Source organism: Misgurnus anguillicaudatus, chromosome 21 (assembly GCF_027580225.2).
Source record: "Misgurnus anguillicaudatus chromosome 21, ASM2758022v2, whole genome shotgun sequence".
Taxonomy (NCBI): Eukaryota; Metazoa; Chordata; class Actinopteri; order Cypriniformes; family Cobitidae; genus Misgurnus; species Misgurnus anguillicaudatus.
The window spans coordinates 12,854,652-12,872,500 of NC_073357.2; the positions used below are offsets into that span (position 1 = coordinate 12,854,652).

The window sequence follows — 17,849 nt, forward strand, 5'->3', positions numbered from 1 at the left end:
CAAGCTTTCAACTGAGATTAGACTCCAGGTACAAATTTTAGAGCATGTTTTTCGTTTTTGTCGAAAGTATATTGAGGAAAGGGTAAACATTGCAGAGGGCAATTAGGCAAGTGGGAATTGTTGACTTGAACCCTTAGAATATAATCTGTTACAGCTCGGAGAGTTTATTTCATTATTTAAAGATAACAGGATTGATTAAGAGTATCTAGGTTTTTTTGTGGGGAAAAACTCTGCTTCACACTCCAACACAGTAGGTGGCGATAATGCACCTTAAAGTTGGTGCTACCCGCCATTAAACAGAGACGAAGAAGAAAAAGAAGACGAAGAAGAAGGTACTGCTTTGCTGTATGTTGTGCCTTTTCGGCGGGTAAGAGATCTTCACGAGAAGTTTATTTATTATTCGCTTTCTATTAAGAAAAGCATAAGTGCAAAAACACGTTTAAATTAATTAAGGACAACAATCTGGGGCAGGGAATTATGGGAATTGTGAAAAGAAAGGGGTGGCGCCTTAATCCTTAACCTCTCAGAACACGGCTCAGGTTAGGATCAACACGATGAGCCACAATGCACATCCGTTCTAAACAAAGACCTGTTCCAGCTCTTCTTTGGCCTCATGTTGTACGTGCTGTATACGGTCGAAATGACAATGGAAGCTGCATCACTCCACAACAGGGCTGCTTGTTTAACACACACAGGAGAAACAACAAAAGGCTGCTTAGTTTTCCCTTCGCACATCCCATGGTAACAACTTGAGCTGCCGAAATACAGCACCTCGTGAGCTGGAACGTCCAACAAGAGAACGTCCAGGTAACAAACGCTCCTAGTCGGCGGGGTTAGAACGTGCGTGGGAAGACCCCAACGGCTTTCGAGTCAATCGCCTGAAGCACGCGGCCACGACTACGACGAGTCGTCCGGGCGAACCCTCTGGGCTTGGTGTGTGCCGAAAAAGGACTTGTAAGAAGAGGTTACGTTTTTAGAGAGTGGATGGACCAGCCGGTCACAGAAGGGACAGCAACAGGATCAACCACGCATCTTCTCGAATGGACTGCCGTGACCCGGATTCGAACCGGGGTTGCTGCGGCCACAACGCAGAGTACTAACCACTATACGATCACGGCGTGCCACCAGGCTCCGCCAGACCCCCGCCTGCAGGTCTGCCTGAGTGTGTCGACCGGAAGGCGCTTGGCATTGATTTTCCGAGGTCTCAATCAACTTTTTTGTTAACGTTCATCGGCAAACCTTAAGCAAAGCGCCTCTCAACGTCCAATCCACCATCGAGTACGAAAGCTGACCCTAAAGCCAAAGGGAGACGCCCGCAGACGTAGTCGGCAGGATTCGAACCTGCGCGGGGAGACCCCAATGGATTTCTAGTCCATCGCCTTAACCACTCGGCCACGACTACATGCAGACGTTGGGTATGTTTTACTCTCTCCGTTTCCAACGAAATGGAGCTCTTCATACAGCGGCACAAAATGCAACCGAGGCTCTCGCGAGAGCACTCATCGCCCAAACAGGGACTTGAACCCTGGACCCTCAGATTAAAAGTCTGATGCTCTACCGACTGAGCTATCCGGGCTCAGGGCTCAGTTCCAGAGCTTCACGTCTCATGCATAAGTGCCACAAATGAGCAGGAGCCTGCTTCAGTCTTCTAACAGAGTACGTGAGAGCTCTATAAGTGGAGAAGTCTTGCTTCAGCTTGAGACACTCTTCTCTTGGGGAAAAAGCTGTTGTCCTCCAAAACGTCATCAGAGAGGCAGCGTTACTAAGCTCTAGTAAATGTAGGTGTGTCTGCGTAACATGATGAACTGACTCTCGAGTTGCACGAGATAAAGCACATGTGACAAAAACGTGACCCTCCCTGTGAAAAGCCTGCTAAATCATTTTTGTGATTTGCTTATCTCTCCACAAAATCATCCCACGTGACGTAAAGAACCCTCCGTAAACACGCAACCTTGATATCTTTGACGTCGACACCCTCATCAAAGCTTGAAATGAATGTGACACCAATGAAACTGTGATCCCCCTAATCTCGTTACAAACAACACCAGCGGACATCTTTCTTTTACAACGACCTTGTAAGTCTCTTAAGAGACTGGCAAAAATTGCCAAAGCTGACCGTATTTCAAGTCATCCCGGCGGGGTATTGGGTAAAGTTTTCAACCAGCAATGATCACGCCTCGGGTAAACCTCATAGGCTACGATATTGCCTCTGCGAAAGAATGACAGCAAAGGTCACGACCTCTCCTGTGCACATTCCTGGACGCTGGACGACATAGTGGTAATCAAGCTTTCAACTGAGATTAGACTCCAGGTACAAATTTTAGAGCATGTTTTTCGTTTTTGTCGAAAGTATATTGAGGAAAGGGTAAACATTGCAGAGGGCAATTAGGCAAGTGGGAATTGTTGACTTGAACCCTTAGAATATAATCTGTTACAGCTCGGAGAGTTTATTTCATTATTTAAAGATAACAGGATTGATTAAGAGTATCTAGGTTTTTTTGTGGGGAAAAACTCTGCTTCACACTCCAACACAGTAGGTGGCGATAATGCACCTTAAAGTTGGTGCTACCCGCCATTAAACAGAGACGAAGAAGAAAAAGAAGACGAAGAAGAAGGTACTGCTTTGCTGTATGTTGTGCCTTTTCGGCGGGTAAGAGATCTTCACGAGAAGTTTATTTATTATTCGCTTTCTATTAAGAAAAGCATAAGTGCAAAAACACGTTTAAATTAATTAAGGACAACAATCTGGGGCAGGGAATTATGGGAATTGTGAAAAGAAAGGGGTGGCGCCTTAATCCTTAACCTCTCAGAACACGGCTCAGGTTAGGATCAACACGATGAGCCACAATGCACATCCGTTCTAAACAAAGACCTGTTCCAGCTCTTCTTTGGCCTCATGTTGTACGTGCTGTATACGGTCGAAATGACAATGGAAGCTGCATCACTCCACAACAGGGCTGCTTGTTTAACACACACAGGAGAAACAACAAAAGGCTGCTTAGTTTTCCCTTCGCACATCCCATGGTAACAACTTGAGCTGCCGAAATACAGCACCTCGTGAGCTGGAACGTCCAACAAGAGAACGTCCAGGTAACAAACGCTCCTAGTCGGCGGGGTTAGAACGTGCGTGGGAAGACCCCAACGGCTTTCGAGTCAATCGCCTGAAGCACGCGGCCACGACTACGACGAGTCGTCCGGGCGAACCCTCTGGGCTTGGTGTGTGCCGAAAAAGGACTTGTAAGAAGAGGTTACGTTTTTAGAGAGTGGATGGACCAGCCGGTCACAGAAGGGACAGCAACAGGATCAACCACGCATCTTCTCGAATGGACTGCCGTGACCCGGATTCGAACCGGGGTTGCTGCGGCCACAACGCAGAGTACTAACCACTATACGATCACGGCGTGCCACCAGGCTCCGCCAGACCCCCGCCTGCAGGTCTGCCTGAGTGTGTCGACCGGAAGGCGCTTGGCATTGATTTTCCGAGGTCTCAATCAACTTTTTTGTTAACGTTCATCGGCAAACCTTAAGCAAAGCGCCTCTCAACGTCCAATCCACCATCGAGTACGAAAGCTGACCCTAAAGCCAAAGGGAGACGCCCGCAGACGTAGTCGGCAGGATTCGAACCTGCGCGGGGAGACCCCAATGGATTTCTAGTCCATCGCCTTAACCACTCGGCCACGACTACATGCAGACGTTGGGTATGTTTTACTCTCTCCGTTTCCAACGAAATGGAGCTCTTCATACAGCGGCACAAAATGCAACCGAGGCTCTCGCGAGAGCACTCATCGCCCAAACAGGGACTTGAACCCTGGACCCTCAGATTAAAAGTCTGATGCTCTACCGACTGAGCTATCCGGGCTCAGGGCTCAGTTCCAGAGCTTCACGTCTCATGCATAAGTGCCACAAATGAGCAGGAGCCTGCTTCAGTCTTCTAACAGAGTACGTGAGAGCTCTATAAGTGGAGAAGTCTTGCTTCAGCTTGAGACACTCTTCTCTTGGGGAAAAAGCTGTTGTCCTCCAAAACGTCATCAGAGAGGCAGCGTTACTAAGCTCTAGTAAATGTAGGTGTGTCTGCGTAACATGATGAACTGACTCTCGAGTTGCACGAGATAAAGCACATGTGACAAAAACGTGACCCTCCCTGTGAAAAGCCTGCTAAATCATTTTTGTGATTTGCTTATCTCTCCACAAAATCATCCCACGTGACGTAAAGAACCCTCCGTAAACACGCAACCTTGATATCTTTGACGTCGACACCCTCATCAAAGCTTGAAATGAATGTGACACCAATGAAACTGTGATCCCCCTAATCTCGTTACAAACAACACCAGCGGACATCTTTCTTTTACAACGACCTTGTAAGTCTCTTAAAAGACTGGCAAAAATTGCCAAAGCTGACCGTATTTCAAGTCATCCCGGCGGGGTATTGGGTAAAGTTTTCAACCAGCAATGATCACGCCTCGGGTAAACCTCATAGGCTACGATATTGCCTCTGCGAAAGAATGACAGCAAAGGTCACGACCTCTCCTGTGCACATTCCTGGACGCTGGACGACATAGTGGTAATCAAGCTTTCAACTGAGATTAGACTCCAGGTACAAATTTTAGAGCATGTTTTTCGTTTTTGTCGAAAGTATATTGAGGAAAGGGTAAACATTGCAGAGGGCAATTAGGCAAGTGGGAATTGTTGACTTGAACCCTTAGAATATAATCTGTTACAGCTCGGAGAGTTTATTTCATTATTTAAAGATAACAGGATTGATTAAGAGTATCTAGGTTTTTTTGTGGGGAAAAACTCTGCTTCACACTCCAACACAGTAGGTGGCGATAATGCACCTTAAAGTTGGTGCTACCCGCCATTAAACAGAGACGAAGAAGAAAAAGAAGACGAAGAAGAAGGTACTGCTTTGCTGTATGTTGTGCCTTTTCGGCGGGTAAGAGATCTTCACGAGAAGTTTATTTATTATTCGCTTTCTATTAAGAAAAGCATAAGTGCAAAAACACGTTTAAATTAATTAAGGACAACAATCTGGGGCAGGGAATTATGGGAATTGTGAAAAGAAAGGGGTGGCGCCTTAATCCTTAACCTCTCAGAACACGGCTCAGGTTAGGATCAACACGATGAGCCACAATGCACATCCGTTCTAAACAAAGACCTGTTCCAGCTCTTCTTTGGCCTCATGTTGTACGTGCTGTATACGGTCGAAATGACAATGGAAGCTGCATCACTCCACAACAGGGCTGCTTGTTTAACACACACAGGAGAAACAACAAAAGGCTGCTTAGTTTTCCCTTCGCACATCCCATGGTAACAACTTGAGCTGCCGAAATACAGCACCTCGTGAGCTGGAACGTCCAACAAGAGAACGTCCAGGTAACAAACGCTCCTAGTCGGCGGGGTTAGAACGTGCGTGGGAAGACCCCAACGGCTTTCGAGTCAATCGCCTGAAGCACGCGGCCACGACTACGACGAGTCGTCCGGGCGAACCCTCTGGGCTTGGTGTGTGCCGAAAAAGGACTTGTAAGAAGAGGTTACGTTTTTAGAGAGTGGATGGACCAGCCGGTCACAGAAGGGACAGCAACAGGATCAACCACGCATCTTCTCGAATGGACTGCCGTGACCCGGATTCGAACCGGGGTTGCTGCGGCCACAACGCAGAGTACTAACCACTATACGATCACGGCGTGCCACCAGGCTCCGCCAGACCCCCGCCTGCAGGTCTGCCTGAGTGTGTCGACCGGAAGGCGCTTGGCATTGATTTTCCGAGGTCTCAATCAACTTTTTTGTTAACGTTCATCGGCAAACCTTAAGCAAAGCGCCTCTCAACGTCCAATCCACCATCGAGTACGAAAGCTGACCCTAAAGCCAAAGGGAGACGCCCGCAGACGTAGTCGGCAGGATTCGAACCTGCGCGGGGAGACCCCAATGGATTTCTAGTCCATCGCCTTAACCACTCGGCCACGACTACATGCAGACGTTGGGTATGTTTTACTCTCTCCGTTTCCAACGAAATGGAGCTCTTCATACAGCGGCACAAAATGCAACCGAGGCTCTCGCGAGAGCACTCATCGCCCAAACAGGGACTTGAACCCTGGACCCTCAGATTAAAAGTCTGATGCTCTACCGACTGAGCTATCCGGGCTCAGGGCTCAGTTCCAGAGCTTCACGTCTCATGCATAAGTGCCACAAATGAGCAGGAGCCTGCTTCAGTCTTCTAACAGAGTACGTGAGAGCTCTATAAGTGGAGAAGTCTTGCTTCAGCTTGAGACACTCTTCTCTTGGGGAAAAAGCTGTTGTCCTCCAAAACGTCATCAGAGAGGCAGCGTTACTAAGCTCTAGTAAATGTAGGTGTGTCTGCGTAACATGATGAACTGACTCTCGAGTTGCACGAGATAAAGCACATGTGACAAAAACGTGACCCTCCCTGTGAAAAGCCTGCTAAATCATTTTTGTGATTTGCTTATCTCTCCACAAAATCATCCCACGTGACGTAAAGAACCCTCCGTAAACACGCAACCTTGATATCTTTGACGTCGACACCCTCATCAAAGCTTGAAATGAATGTGACACCAATGAAACTGTGATCCCCCTAATCTCGTTACAAACAACACCAGCGGACATCTTTCTTTTACAACGACCTTGTAAGTCTCTTAAGAGACTGGCAAAAATTGCCAAAGCTGACCGTATTTCAAGTCATCCCGGCGGGGTATTGGGTAAAGTTTTCAACCAGCAATGATCACGCCTCGGGTAAACCTCATAGGCTACGATATTGCCTCTGCGAAAGAATGACAGCAAAGGTCACGACCTCTCCTGTGCACATTCCTGGACGCTGGACGACATAGTGGTAATCAAGCTTTCAACTGAGATTAGACTCCAGGTACAAATTTTAGAGCATGTTTTTCGTTTTTGTCGAAAGTATATTGAGGAAAGGGTAAACATTGCAGAGGGCAATTAGGCAAGTGGGAATTGTTGACTTGAACCCTTAGAATATAATCTGTTACAGCTCGGAGAGTTTATTTCATTATTTAAAGATAACAGGATTGATTAAGAGTATCTAGGTTTTTTTGTGGGGAAAAACTCTGCTTCACACTCCAACACAGTAGGTGGCGATAATGCACCTTAAAGTTGGTGCTACCCGCCATTAAACAGAGACGAAGAAGAAAAAGAAGACGAAGAAGAAGGTACTGCTTTGCTGTATGTTGTGCCTTTTCGGCGGGTAAGAGATCTTCACGAGAAGTTTATTTATTATTCGCTTTCTATTAAGAAAAGCATAAGTGCAAAAACACGTTTAAATTAATTAAGGACAACAATCTGGGGCAGGGAATTATGGGAATTGTGAAAAGAAAGGGGTGGCGCCTTAATCCTTAACCTCTCAGAACACGGCTCAGGTTAGGATCAACACGATGAGCCACAATGCACATCCGTTCTAAACAAAGACCTGTTCCAGCTCTTCTTTGGCCTCATGTTGTACGTGCTGTATACGGTCGAAATGACAATGGAAGCTGCATCACTCCACAACAGGGCTGCTTGTTTAACACACACAGGAGAAACAACAAAAGGCTGCTTAGTTTTCCCTTCGCACATCCCATGGTAACAACTTGAGCTGCCGAAATACAGCACCTCGTGAGCTGGAACGTCCAACAAGAGAACGTCCAGGTAACAAACGCTCCTAGTCGGCGGGGTTAGAACGTGCGTGGGAAGACCCCAACGGCTTTCGAGTCAATCGCCTGAAGCACGCGGCCACGACTACGACGAGTCGTCCGGGCGAACCCTCTGGGCTTGGTGTGTGCCGAAAAAGGACTTGTAAGAAGAGGTTACGTTTTTAGAGAGTGGATGGACCAGCCGGTCACAAAAGGGACAGCAACAGGATCAACCACGCATCTTCTCGAATGGACTGCGGTGACCCGGATTCGAACCGGGGTTGCTGCGGCCACAACGCAGAGTGCTAACCACTATACGATCACGGCGTGCCACCAGGCTCCGCCAGACCCCCGCCTGCAGGTCTGCCTGAGTGTGTCGACCGGAAGGCGCTTGGCATTTATTTTCCGAGGTCTCAATCAACTTTTTTGTTAACGTTCATCGGCAAACCTTAAGCAAAGCGCCTCTCAACGTCCAATCCACCATCAAGTACGAAAGCTGACCCTAAAGCCAAAGAGAGACGCCCGCAGACGTAGTCGGCAGGATTCGAACCTGCGCGGGGAGACCCCAATGGATTTCTAGTCCATCGCCTTAACCACTCGGCCACGACTACATGCAGACGTTGGGTATGTTTTACTCTCTCCGTTTCCAACGAAATGGAGCTCTTCATACAGCGGCACAAAATGCAACCGAGGCTCTCGCGAGAGCACTCATCGCCCAAACAGGGACTTGAACCCTGGACCCTCAGATTAAAAGTCTGATGCTCTACCGACTGAGCTATCCGGGCTCAGGGCTCAGTTCCAGAGCTTCACGTCTCATGCCTCCTCTCGTCTGATAACGCTTGCAGACAAAGATGGAATTTCTTTATCATGACCTGTTCATTACTCGCCGGTCTGCGGACAGTAAATGTTACTAGGATGCCACAAATGAGCAGGAGCCTGCTTCAGTCTTCTAACAGAGTACGTGAGAGCTCTTTAAGTGGAGAAGTCTTGCTTCAGCTTGAGACACTCTTCTCTTGGGGAAAAAGCTGTTGTCCTCCAAAACGTCATCAGAGAGGCAGCGTTACTAAGCTCTAGTAAATGTAGGTGTGTCTGCGTAACATGATGAACTGACTCTCGAGTTGCACGAGATAAAGCACATGTGACAAAAACGTGACCCTCCCTGTGAAAAGCCTGCTAAATCATTTTTGTGATTTGCTTATCTCTCCACAAAATCATCCCACGTGACGTAAAGAACCCTCCGTAAACACGCAACCTTGATATCTTTGACGTCGACACCCTCATCAAAGCTTGAAATGAATGTGACACCAACGATTGGGATGAAACTGTGATCCCCCTAATCTCGTTACAAACAACACCAGCGGACATTTTTTTTTTACAACGACCTTGTAAGTCTCTTAAGAGACTGGCAAAAATTGCCAAAGCTGACCGTATTTCAAGTCATCCCGGCGGGGTATTGGGTAAAGTTTTCAACCAGCAATGATCACGCCTCGGGTAAACCTCATAGGCTACGATATTGCCTCTGCGAAAGAATGACAGCAAAGGTCACGACCTCTCCTGTGCACATTCCTGGACGCTGGACGACATAGTGGTAATCAAGCTTTCAACTGAGATTAGACTCCAGGTACAAATTTTAGAGCATGTTTTTCGTTTTTGTCGAAAGTATATTGAGGAAAGGGTAAACATTGCAGAGGGCAATTAGGCAAGTGGGAATTGTTGACTTGAACCCTTAGAACAGGGCTATTCAATTGGCGGCCCGCGGGCCAAACCCGGCCCCCAAGGTAATTTGATCCGGCCCTTTATGTAGTCTGTAAAAAAGACATCTCTAAAATAAATGTAGTAAGTTAGACAACGGGCCGTACAGTTACGAGTTGATGCGCGTGCGCCTGTTTCATGCAGCATGAGCTGCAGAGCGCGAGTCACGTGACTGGTGCGAGCAGCTGTGTCACGTGATTATATTCCCGCTTTGGTCCACAAGTTCAAAGCGATCGCCTCCCCCGCTCGCGCCCGCGTCTCAAGACGCGATAGCTGACAGTGGTGAGTTAAGAGACCAAACTCTATGGTTGTTTTAACTTTATTTGTTGTATTTTCAAACACATTTTCCGATAATTGTTGTCTGATATGTTTATGCTTATCCACAATGACGTTAGATAAAGGAAACTCGTTGAAACGATTTTGTGAACTAGATAAAAAGATCCTGCAGTTTCTCCAAAATTCAAAGCAGACAAAGGCTCAAATATTATGCGAGTCATCGTTCTCACACAAGAATGCAACTAAAACGAGTAACAGTTAATCGCCCATCGCTCACAGCACAGAAACCTGCACCACTGTATGTGTATCGCGCTGACAAACATACACCTGATTTACTGCTCTTGCGAAATCTAAAAACATATTCTGTTTATTAGAAGGTAGCCTAATGTTTGCCAGTTATTAAGATGGCTGTTGTAGTTTAAATAGGGCTACTGTAATAATTAGCTTTTGACAAAAAAACAGCAAAAAACAATTATGTTCCATATTATAAACTTTTTTGCTATGTGCATAGTGCACTGAAGTGAGTAAATGAGTTAAATTCTCAATAAGTGTGATATGGATCTTATTTACCTATTTAAATGGAGAATAAAGCTTACTTGGGCATCTTACAATGCACTTATGTTGTTATGCAGTTTTAAAATACAACATATGAACATATCTGGATGTAGAAAAGGCCTACTTTGACATCTAACAATGCACTAATGTTGTTGAATGCAGTTTCGAAGTACATGTTTGTAGAAAAAGCCTATTGTACAATGCACTGATTTTGTTGTTGTGCAGTTTCAAAATACAACATGAATATGTTTAAATGTAGAAAAATGTTGTCATCATCACTGTTATATCTCCGGCCCCTCATTTAAGATACTTTTTATGAACTGGCCCCCACGACAAACTAATTGAATAGCCCTGCCTTAGAATATAATCTGTTACTGTTTTACGAAGCAAATTAATAATGTAGTTAAAAGCAGTTTTTATCAGCTACGGATTATTTCAAGACTAAAACCATTTCTGGAGTTTCAAGACCTCGAAAGGGTTATTCATGCATTTATTACTTCTCGTCTTGATTATTGCAATTCTTTATATTTTGGTTTACCTCAGTCATCCATCAAACGTTTACAGATGGTACAAAATGCTGCTGCAAGGCTGCTGACCGGGGCAAAGAAGTCAGATCATGTTACACCAATTTTAGCTTCTCTTCATTGGCTACCTGTCCATTTTAGAGTTCAATTTAAAATTCTTTTATTTGTTTTTAAGGCTCGTAATGGTCAAGCCCCATCTTATATTAAGAATTTAATAACTCCCTGTTCATCCTCCAGATCACTAAGGTCCACAGATAAGGCCCTTTTAGCACTTCCTCGGTCTCGACTGAAAACAAAGGGTGACAGAGCTTTTTCAATTGCTGCTCCCCGGCTCTGGAATCAATTGCCACTGGACATCCGCCTTGCATCTTCTGTTGTAACTTTTAAAACACTGCTGAAAACATACTTGTATTCCCAGGCATTTTAACTCACTGTCATCTTAACCTACTGTCTTTTAATATGTTGTTTTAATGTTGTTTTTTGTCTTATTTATTTCTGCTTTTTATTCTTTGCTTTGTTCAGCACTTTGGTCAGCGCAGCTGTGTTAAATGTGCTATATAAATAAACTTTACTCACTTACTTACTTACTTACTTACTTACGGCTCGGAGAGTTTATTTCATTATTTAAAGATAACAGGATTGATTAAGAGTATCTAGGTTTTTTTGTGGGGAAAAACTCTGCTTCACACTCCAACACAGTAGGTGGCGATAATGCACCTTAAAGTTGGTGCTACCCGCCATTAAACAGAGACGAAGAAGAAAAAGAAGACGAAGAAGAAGGTACTGCTTTGCTGTATGTTGTGCCTTTTCGGCGGGTAAGAGATCTTCACGAGAAGTTTATTTATTATTCGCTTTCTATTAAGAAAAGCATAAGTGCAAAAACACGTTTAAATTAATTAAGGACAACAATCTGGGGCAGGGAATTATGGGAATTGTGAAAAGAAAGGGGTGGCGCCTTAATCCTTAACCTCTCAGAACACGGCTCAGGTTAGGATCAACATGATGAGCCACAATGCACATCCGTTCTAAACAAAGACCTGTTCCAGCTCTTCTTTGGCCTCATGTTGTACGTGCTGTATACGGTCGAAATGACAATGGAAGCTGCATCACTCCACAACAGGGCTGCTTGTTTAACACACACAGGAGAAACAACAAAAGGCTGCTTAGTTTTCCCTTCGCACATCCCATGGTAACAACTTGAGCTGCCGAAATACAGCACCTCGTGAGCTGGAACGTCCAACAAGAGAACGTCCAGGTAACAAACGCTCCTAGTCGGCGGGGTTAGAACGTGCGTGGGAAGACCCCAACGGCTTTCGAGTCAATCGCCTGAAGCACGCGGCCACGACTACGACGAGTCGTCCGGGCGAACCCTCTGGGCTTGGTGTGTGCCGAAAAAGGACTTGTAAGAAGAGGTTACGTTTTTAGAAAGTGGATGGACCAGCCGGTCACAGAAGGGACAGCAACAGGATCAACCACGCATCTTCTCGAATGGACTGCCGTGACCCGGATTCGAACCGGGGTTGCTGCGGCCACAACGCAGAGTACTAACCACTATACGATCACGGCGTGCCACCAGGCTCCGCCAGACCCCCGCCTGCAGGTCTGCCTGAGTGTGTCGACCGGAAGGCGCTTGGCATTGATTTTCCGAGGTCTCAATCAACTTTTTTGTTAACGTTCATCGGCAAACCTTAAGCAAAGCGCCTCTCAACGTCCAATCCACCATCGAGTACGAAAGCTGACCCTAAAGCCAAAGGGAGACGCCCGCAGACGTAGTCGGCAGGATTCGAACCTGCGCGGGGAGACCCCAATGGATTTCTAGTCCATCGCCTTAACCACTCGGCCACGACTACATGCAGACGTTGGGTATGTTTTACTCTCTCCGTTTCCAACGAAATGGAGCTCTTCATACAGCGGCACAAAATGCAACCGAGGCTCTCGCGAGAGCACTCATCGCCCAAACAGGGACTTGAACCCTGGACCCTCAGATTAAAAGTCTGATGCTCTACCGACTGAGCTATCCGGGCTCAGGGCTCAGTTCCAGAGCTTCACGTCTCATGCATAAGTGCCACAAATGAGCAGGAGCCTGCTTCATTCTTCTAACAGAGTACGTGAGAGCTCTATAAGTGGAGAAGTCTTGCTTCAGCTTGAGACACTCTTCTCTTGGGGAAAAAGCTGTTGTCCTCCAAAACGTCATCAGAGAGGCAGCGTTACTAAGCTCTAGTAAATGTAGGTGTGTCTGCGTAACATGAACTGACTCTCGAGTTGCACGAGATAAAGCACATGTGACAAAAACGTGACCCTCCCTGTGAAAAGCCTGCTAAATCATTTTTGTGATTTGCTTATCTCTCCACAAAATCATCCCACGTGACGTAAAGAACCCTCCGTAAACACGCAACCTTGATATCTTTGACGTCGACACCCTCATCAAAGCTTGAAATGAATGTGACACCAATGAAACTGTGATCCCCCTAATCTCGTTACAAACAACACCAGCGGACATCTTTCTTTTACAACGACCTTGTAAGTCTCTTAAGAGACTGGCAAAAATTGCCAAAGCTGACCGTATTTCAAGTCATCCCGGCGGGGTATTGGGTAAAGTTTTCAACCAGCAATGATCACGCCTCGGGTAAACCTCATAGGCTACGATATTGCCTCTGCGAAAGAATGACAGCAAAGGTCACGACCTCTCCTGTGCACATTCCTGGACGCTGGACGACATAGTGGTAATCAAGCTTTCAACTGAGATTAGACTCCAGGTACAAATTTTAGAGCATGTTTTTCGTTTTTGTCGAAAGTATATTGAGGAAAGGGTAAACATTGCAGAGGGCAATTAGGCAAGTGGGAATTGTTGACTTGAACCCTTAGAATATAATCTGTTACAGCTCGGAGAGTTTATTTCATTATTTAAAGATAACAGGATTGATTAAGAGTATCTAGGTTTTTTTGTGGGGAAAAACTCTGCTTCACACTCCAACACAGTAGGTGGCGATAATGCACCTTAAAGTTGGTGCTACCCGCCATTAAACAGAGACGAAGAAGAAAAAGAAGACGAAGAAGAAGGTACTGCTTTGCTGTATGTTGTGCCTTTTCGGCGGGTAAGAGATCTTCACGAGAAGTTTATTTATTATTCGCTTTCTATTAAGAAAAGCATAAGTGCAAAAACACGTTTAAATTAATTAAGGACAACAATCTGGGGCAGGGAATTATGGGAATTGTGAAAAGAAAGGGGTGGTGCCTTAATCCTTAACCTCTCAGAACACGGCTCAGGTTAGGATCAACACGATGAGCCACAATGCACATCCGTTCTAAACAAAGACCTGTTCCAGCTCTTCTTTGGCCTCATGTTGTACGTGCTGTATACGGTCGAAATGACAATGGAAGCTGCATCACTCCACAACAGGGCTGCTTGTTTAACACACACAGGAGAAACAACAAAAGGCTGCTTAGTTTTCCCTTCGCACATCCCATGGTAACAACTTGAGCTGCCGAAATACAGCACCTCGTGAGCTGGAACATCCAACAAGAGAACGTCCAGGTAACAAACGCTCCTAGTCGGCGGGGTTAGAACGTGCGTGGGAAGACCCCAACGGCTTTCGAGTCAATCGCCTGAAGCACGCGGCCACGACTACGACGAGTCGTCCGGGCGAACCCTCTGGGCTTGGTGTGTGCCGAAAAAGGACTTGTAAGAAGAGGTTACGTTTTTAGAGAGTGGATGGACCAGCCGGTCACAAAAGGGACAGCAACAGGATCAACCACGCATCTTCTCGAATGGACTGCGGTGACCCGGATTCGAACCGGGGTTGCTGCGGCCACAACGCAGAGTGCTAACCACTATACGATCACGGCGTGCCACCAGGCTCCGCCAGACCCCCGCCTGCAGGTCTGCCTGAGTGTGTCGACCGGAAGGCGCTTGGCATTTATTTTCCGAGGTCTCAATCAACTTTTTTGTTAACGTTCATCGGCAAACCTTAAGCAAAGCGCCTCTCAACGTCCAATCCACCATCAAGTACGAAAGCTGACCCTAAAGCCAAAGAGAGACGCCCGCAGACGTAGTCGGCAGGATTCGAACCTGCGCGGGGAGACCCCAATGGATTTCTAGTCCATCGCCTTAACCACTCGGCCACGACTACATGCAGACGTTGGGTATGTTTTACTCTCTCCGTTTCCAACGAAATGGAGCTCTTCATACAGCGGCACAAAATGCAACCGAGGCTCTCGCGAGAGCACTCATCGCCCAAACAGGGACTTGAACCCTGGACCCTCAGATTAAAAGTCTGATGCTCTACCGACTGAGCTATCCGGGCTCAGGGCTCAGTTCCAGAGCTTCACGTCTCATGCCTCCTCTCGTCTGATAACGCTTGCAGACAAAGATGGAATTTCTTTATCATGACCTGTTCATTACTCGCCGGTCTGCGGACAGTAAATGTTACTAGGATGCCACAAATGAGCAGGAGCCTGCTTCAGTCTTCTAACAGAGTACGTGAGAGCTCTTTAAGTGGAGAAGTCTTGCTTCAGCTTGAGACACTCTTCTCTTGGGGAAAAAGCTGTTGTCCTCCAAAACGTCATCAGAGAGGCAGCGTTACTAAGCTCTAGTAAATGTAGGTGTGTCTGCGTAACATGATGAACTGACTCTCGAGTTGCACGAGATAAAGCACATGTGACAAAAACGTGACCCTCCCTGTGAAAAGCCTGCTAAATCATTTTTGTGATTTGCTTATCTCTCCACAAAATCATCCCACGTGACGTAAAGAACCCTCCGTAAACACGCAACCTTGATATCTTTGACGTCGACACCCTCATCAAAGCTTGAAATGAATGTGACACCAACGATTGGGATGAAACTGTGATCCCCCTAATCTCGTTACAAACAACACCAGCGGACATTTTTTTTTTTACAACGACCTTGTAAGTCTCTTAAGAGACTGGCAAAAATTGCCAAAGCTGACCGTATTTCAAGTCATCCCGGCGGGGTATTGGGTAAAGTTTTCAACCAGCAATGATCACGCCTCGGGTAAACCTCATAGGCTACGATATTGCCTCTGCGAAAGAATGACAGCAAAGGTCACGACCTCTCCTGTGCACATTCCTGGACGCTGGACGACATAGTGGTAATCAAGCTTTCAACTGAGATTAGACTCCAGGTACAAATTTTAGAGCATGTTTTTCGTTTTTGTCGAAAGTATATTGAGGAAAGGGTAAACATTGCAGAGGGCAATTAGGCAAGTGGGAATTGTTGACTTGAACCCTTAGAATAAGAATATAATCTGTTACTGTTTTACGAAGCAAATTAATAATGTAGTTAAAAGCAGTTTTTATCAGCTACGGATTATTTCAAGACTAAAACCATTTCTGGAGTTTCAAGACCTCGAAAGGGTTATTCATGCATTTATTACTTCTCGTCTTGATTATTGCAATTCTTTATATTTTGGTTTACCTCAGTCATCCATCAAACGTTTACAGATGGTACAAAATGCTGCTGCAAGGCTGCTGACCGGGGCAAAGAAGTCAGATCATGTTACACCAATTTTAGCTTCTCTTCATTGGCTACCTGTCCATTTTAGAGTTCAATTTAAAATTCTTTTATTTGTTTTTAAGGCTCGTAATGGTCAAGCCCCATCTTATATTAAGAATTTAATAACTCCCTGTTCATCCTCCAGATCACTAAGGTCCACAGATAAGGCCCTTTTAGCACTTCCTCGGTCTCGACTGAAAACAAAGGGTGACAGAGCTTTTTCAATTGCTGCTCCCCGGCTCTGGAATCAATTGCCACTGGACATCCGCCTTGCATCTTCTGTTGTAACTTTTAAAACACTGCTGAAAACATACTTGTATTCCCAGGCATTTTAACTCACTGTCATCTTAACCTACTGTCTTTTAATATGTTGTTTTAATGTTGTTTTTTGTCTTATTTATTTCTGCTTTTTATTCTTTGCTTTGTTCAGCACTTTGGTCAGCGCAGCTGTGTTAAATGTGCTATATAAATAAACTTTACTTACTTACTTACTTACTTACTTACTTACGGCTCGGAGAGTTTATTTCATTATTTAAAGATAACAGGATTGATTAAGAGTATCTAGGTTTTTTTGTGGGGAAAAACTCTGCTTCACACTCCAACACAGTAGGTGGCGATAATGCACCTTAAAGTTGGTGCTACCCGCCATTAAACAGAGACGAAGAAGAAAAAGAAGACGAAGAAGAAGGTACTGCTTTGCTGTATGTTGTGCCTTTTCGGCGGGTAAGAGATCTTCACGAGAAGTTTATTTATTATTCGCTTTCTATTAAGAAAAGCATAAGTGCAAAAACACGTTTAAATTAATTAAGGACAACAATCTGGGGCAGGGAATTATGGGAATTGTGAAAAGAAAGGGGTGGCGCCTTAATCCTTAACCTCTCAGAACACGGCTCAGGTTAGGATCAACATGATGAGCCACAATGCACATCCGTTCTAAACAAAGACCTGTTCCAGCTCTTCTTTGGCCTCATGTTGTACGTGCTGTATACGGTCGAAATGACAATGGAAGCTGCATCACTCCACAACAGGGCTGCTTGTTTAACACACACAGGAGAAACAACAAAAGGCTGCTTAGTTTTCCCTTCGCACATCCCATGGTAACAACTTGAGCTGCCGAAATACAGCACCTCGTGAGCTGGAACGTCCAACAAGAGAACGTCCAGGTAACAAACGCTCCTAGTCGGCGGGGTTAGAACGTGCGTGGGAAGACCCCAACGGCTTTCGAGTCAATCGCCTGAAGCACGCGGCCACGACTACGACGAGTCGTCCGGGCGAACCCTCTGGGCTTGGTGTGTGCCGAAAAAGGACTTGTAAGAAGAGGTTACGTTTTTAGAAAGTGGATGGACCAGCCGGTCACAGAAGGGACAGCAACAGGATCAACCACGCATCTTCTCGAATGGACTGCCGTGACCCGGATTCGAACCGGGGTTGCTGCGGCCACAACGCAGAGTACTAACCACTATACGATCACGGCGTGCCACCAGGCTCCGCCAGACCCCCGCCTGCAGGTCTGCCTGAGTGTGTCGACCGGAAGGCGCTTGGCATTGATTTTCCGAGGTCTCAATCAACTTTTTTGTTAACGTTCATCGG

General features: G+C 45.9%; 23 non-coding genes across 23 annotated transcripts; all 23 read right to left on the reverse strand.

Moving 5' to 3' along the window:
• Positions 1–1,046: 1,046 nt before the first annotated feature.
• trnah-gug (transfer RNA histidin (anticodon GUG)) lies at positions 1,047–1,118 on the reverse strand. Its single transcript has one exon. It is a non-coding gene; the product is annotated as a tRNA-His (tRNA).
• Positions 1,119–1,320: 202 nt separating this feature from the next.
• Positions 1,321–1,402, reverse strand: trnas-aga (transfer RNA serine (anticodon AGA)). Its single transcript has one exon. It is a non-coding gene; the product is annotated as a tRNA-Ser (tRNA).
• Positions 1,403–1,503: 101 nt separating this feature from the next.
• Positions 1,504–1,576, reverse strand: trnak-uuu (transfer RNA lysine (anticodon UUU)). The gene has a single exon. It is a non-coding gene; the product is annotated as a tRNA-Lys (tRNA).
• A 504-nt stretch (positions 1,577–2,080) lies between these two features.
• On the reverse strand, positions 2,081–2,221 carry LOC141354464 (U4 spliceosomal RNA). Its single transcript, XR_012360896.1, has one exon. It is a non-coding gene; the product is annotated as a U4 spliceosomal RNA (small nuclear RNA).
• A 1,108-nt stretch (positions 2,222–3,329) lies between these two features.
• On the reverse strand, positions 3,330–3,401 carry trnah-gug (transfer RNA histidin (anticodon GUG)). Its single transcript has one exon. It is a non-coding gene; the product is annotated as a tRNA-His (tRNA).
• A 202-nt stretch (positions 3,402–3,603) lies between these two features.
• Positions 3,604–3,685, reverse strand: trnas-aga (transfer RNA serine (anticodon AGA)). The gene has a single exon. It is a non-coding gene; the product is annotated as a tRNA-Ser (tRNA).
• Positions 3,686–3,786: 101 nt separating this feature from the next.
• trnak-uuu (transfer RNA lysine (anticodon UUU)) lies at positions 3,787–3,859 on the reverse strand. Its single transcript has one exon. It is a non-coding gene; the product is annotated as a tRNA-Lys (tRNA).
• Positions 3,860–4,363: 504 nt separating this feature from the next.
• Positions 4,364–4,504, reverse strand: LOC141354473 (U4 spliceosomal RNA). The gene has a single exon (XR_012360905.1). It is a non-coding gene; the product is annotated as a U4 spliceosomal RNA (small nuclear RNA).
• Positions 4,505–5,612: 1,108 nt separating this feature from the next.
• On the reverse strand, positions 5,613–5,684 carry trnah-gug (transfer RNA histidin (anticodon GUG)). Its single transcript has one exon. It is a non-coding gene; the product is annotated as a tRNA-His (tRNA).
• Positions 5,685–5,886: 202 nt separating this feature from the next.
• On the reverse strand, positions 5,887–5,968 carry trnas-aga (transfer RNA serine (anticodon AGA)). Its single transcript has one exon. It is a non-coding gene; the product is annotated as a tRNA-Ser (tRNA).
• A 101-nt stretch (positions 5,969–6,069) lies between these two features.
• On the reverse strand, positions 6,070–6,142 carry trnak-uuu (transfer RNA lysine (anticodon UUU)). Its single transcript has one exon. It is a non-coding gene; the product is annotated as a tRNA-Lys (tRNA).
• A 504-nt stretch (positions 6,143–6,646) lies between these two features.
• LOC141354465 (U4 spliceosomal RNA) lies at positions 6,647–6,787 on the reverse strand. Its single transcript, XR_012360897.1, has one exon. It is a non-coding gene; the product is annotated as a U4 spliceosomal RNA (small nuclear RNA).
• Positions 6,788–8,169: 1,382 nt separating this feature from the next.
• trnas-aga (transfer RNA serine (anticodon AGA)) lies at positions 8,170–8,251 on the reverse strand. The gene has a single exon. It is a non-coding gene; the product is annotated as a tRNA-Ser (tRNA).
• A 101-nt stretch (positions 8,252–8,352) lies between these two features.
• Positions 8,353–8,425, reverse strand: trnak-uuu (transfer RNA lysine (anticodon UUU)). Its single transcript has one exon. It is a non-coding gene; the product is annotated as a tRNA-Lys (tRNA).
• A 605-nt stretch (positions 8,426–9,030) lies between these two features.
• LOC141354466 (U4 spliceosomal RNA) lies at positions 9,031–9,171 on the reverse strand. Its single transcript, XR_012360898.1, has one exon. It is a non-coding gene; the product is annotated as a U4 spliceosomal RNA (small nuclear RNA).
• Positions 9,172–12,241: 3,070 nt separating this feature from the next.
• trnah-gug (transfer RNA histidin (anticodon GUG)) lies at positions 12,242–12,313 on the reverse strand. The gene has a single exon. It is a non-coding gene; the product is annotated as a tRNA-His (tRNA).
• Positions 12,314–12,515: 202 nt separating this feature from the next.
• On the reverse strand, positions 12,516–12,597 carry trnas-aga (transfer RNA serine (anticodon AGA)). Its single transcript has one exon. It is a non-coding gene; the product is annotated as a tRNA-Ser (tRNA).
• Positions 12,598–12,698: 101 nt separating this feature from the next.
• Positions 12,699–12,771, reverse strand: trnak-uuu (transfer RNA lysine (anticodon UUU)). The gene has a single exon. It is a non-coding gene; the product is annotated as a tRNA-Lys (tRNA).
• Positions 12,772–13,272: 501 nt separating this feature from the next.
• On the reverse strand, positions 13,273–13,413 carry LOC129418050 (U4 spliceosomal RNA). Its single transcript, XR_008635959.1, has one exon. It is a non-coding gene; the product is annotated as a U4 spliceosomal RNA (small nuclear RNA).
• A 1,382-nt stretch (positions 13,414–14,795) lies between these two features.
• trnas-aga (transfer RNA serine (anticodon AGA)) lies at positions 14,796–14,877 on the reverse strand. Its single transcript has one exon. It is a non-coding gene; the product is annotated as a tRNA-Ser (tRNA).
• A 101-nt stretch (positions 14,878–14,978) lies between these two features.
• trnak-uuu (transfer RNA lysine (anticodon UUU)) lies at positions 14,979–15,051 on the reverse strand. Its single transcript has one exon. It is a non-coding gene; the product is annotated as a tRNA-Lys (tRNA).
• A 606-nt stretch (positions 15,052–15,657) lies between these two features.
• On the reverse strand, positions 15,658–15,798 carry LOC129418031 (U4 spliceosomal RNA). The gene has a single exon (XR_008635954.1). It is a non-coding gene; the product is annotated as a U4 spliceosomal RNA (small nuclear RNA).
• Positions 15,799–17,661: 1,863 nt separating this feature from the next.
• trnah-gug (transfer RNA histidin (anticodon GUG)) lies at positions 17,662–17,733 on the reverse strand. Its single transcript has one exon. It is a non-coding gene; the product is annotated as a tRNA-His (tRNA).
• Between the last annotated feature and the right edge of the window lie 116 nt (positions 17,734–17,849).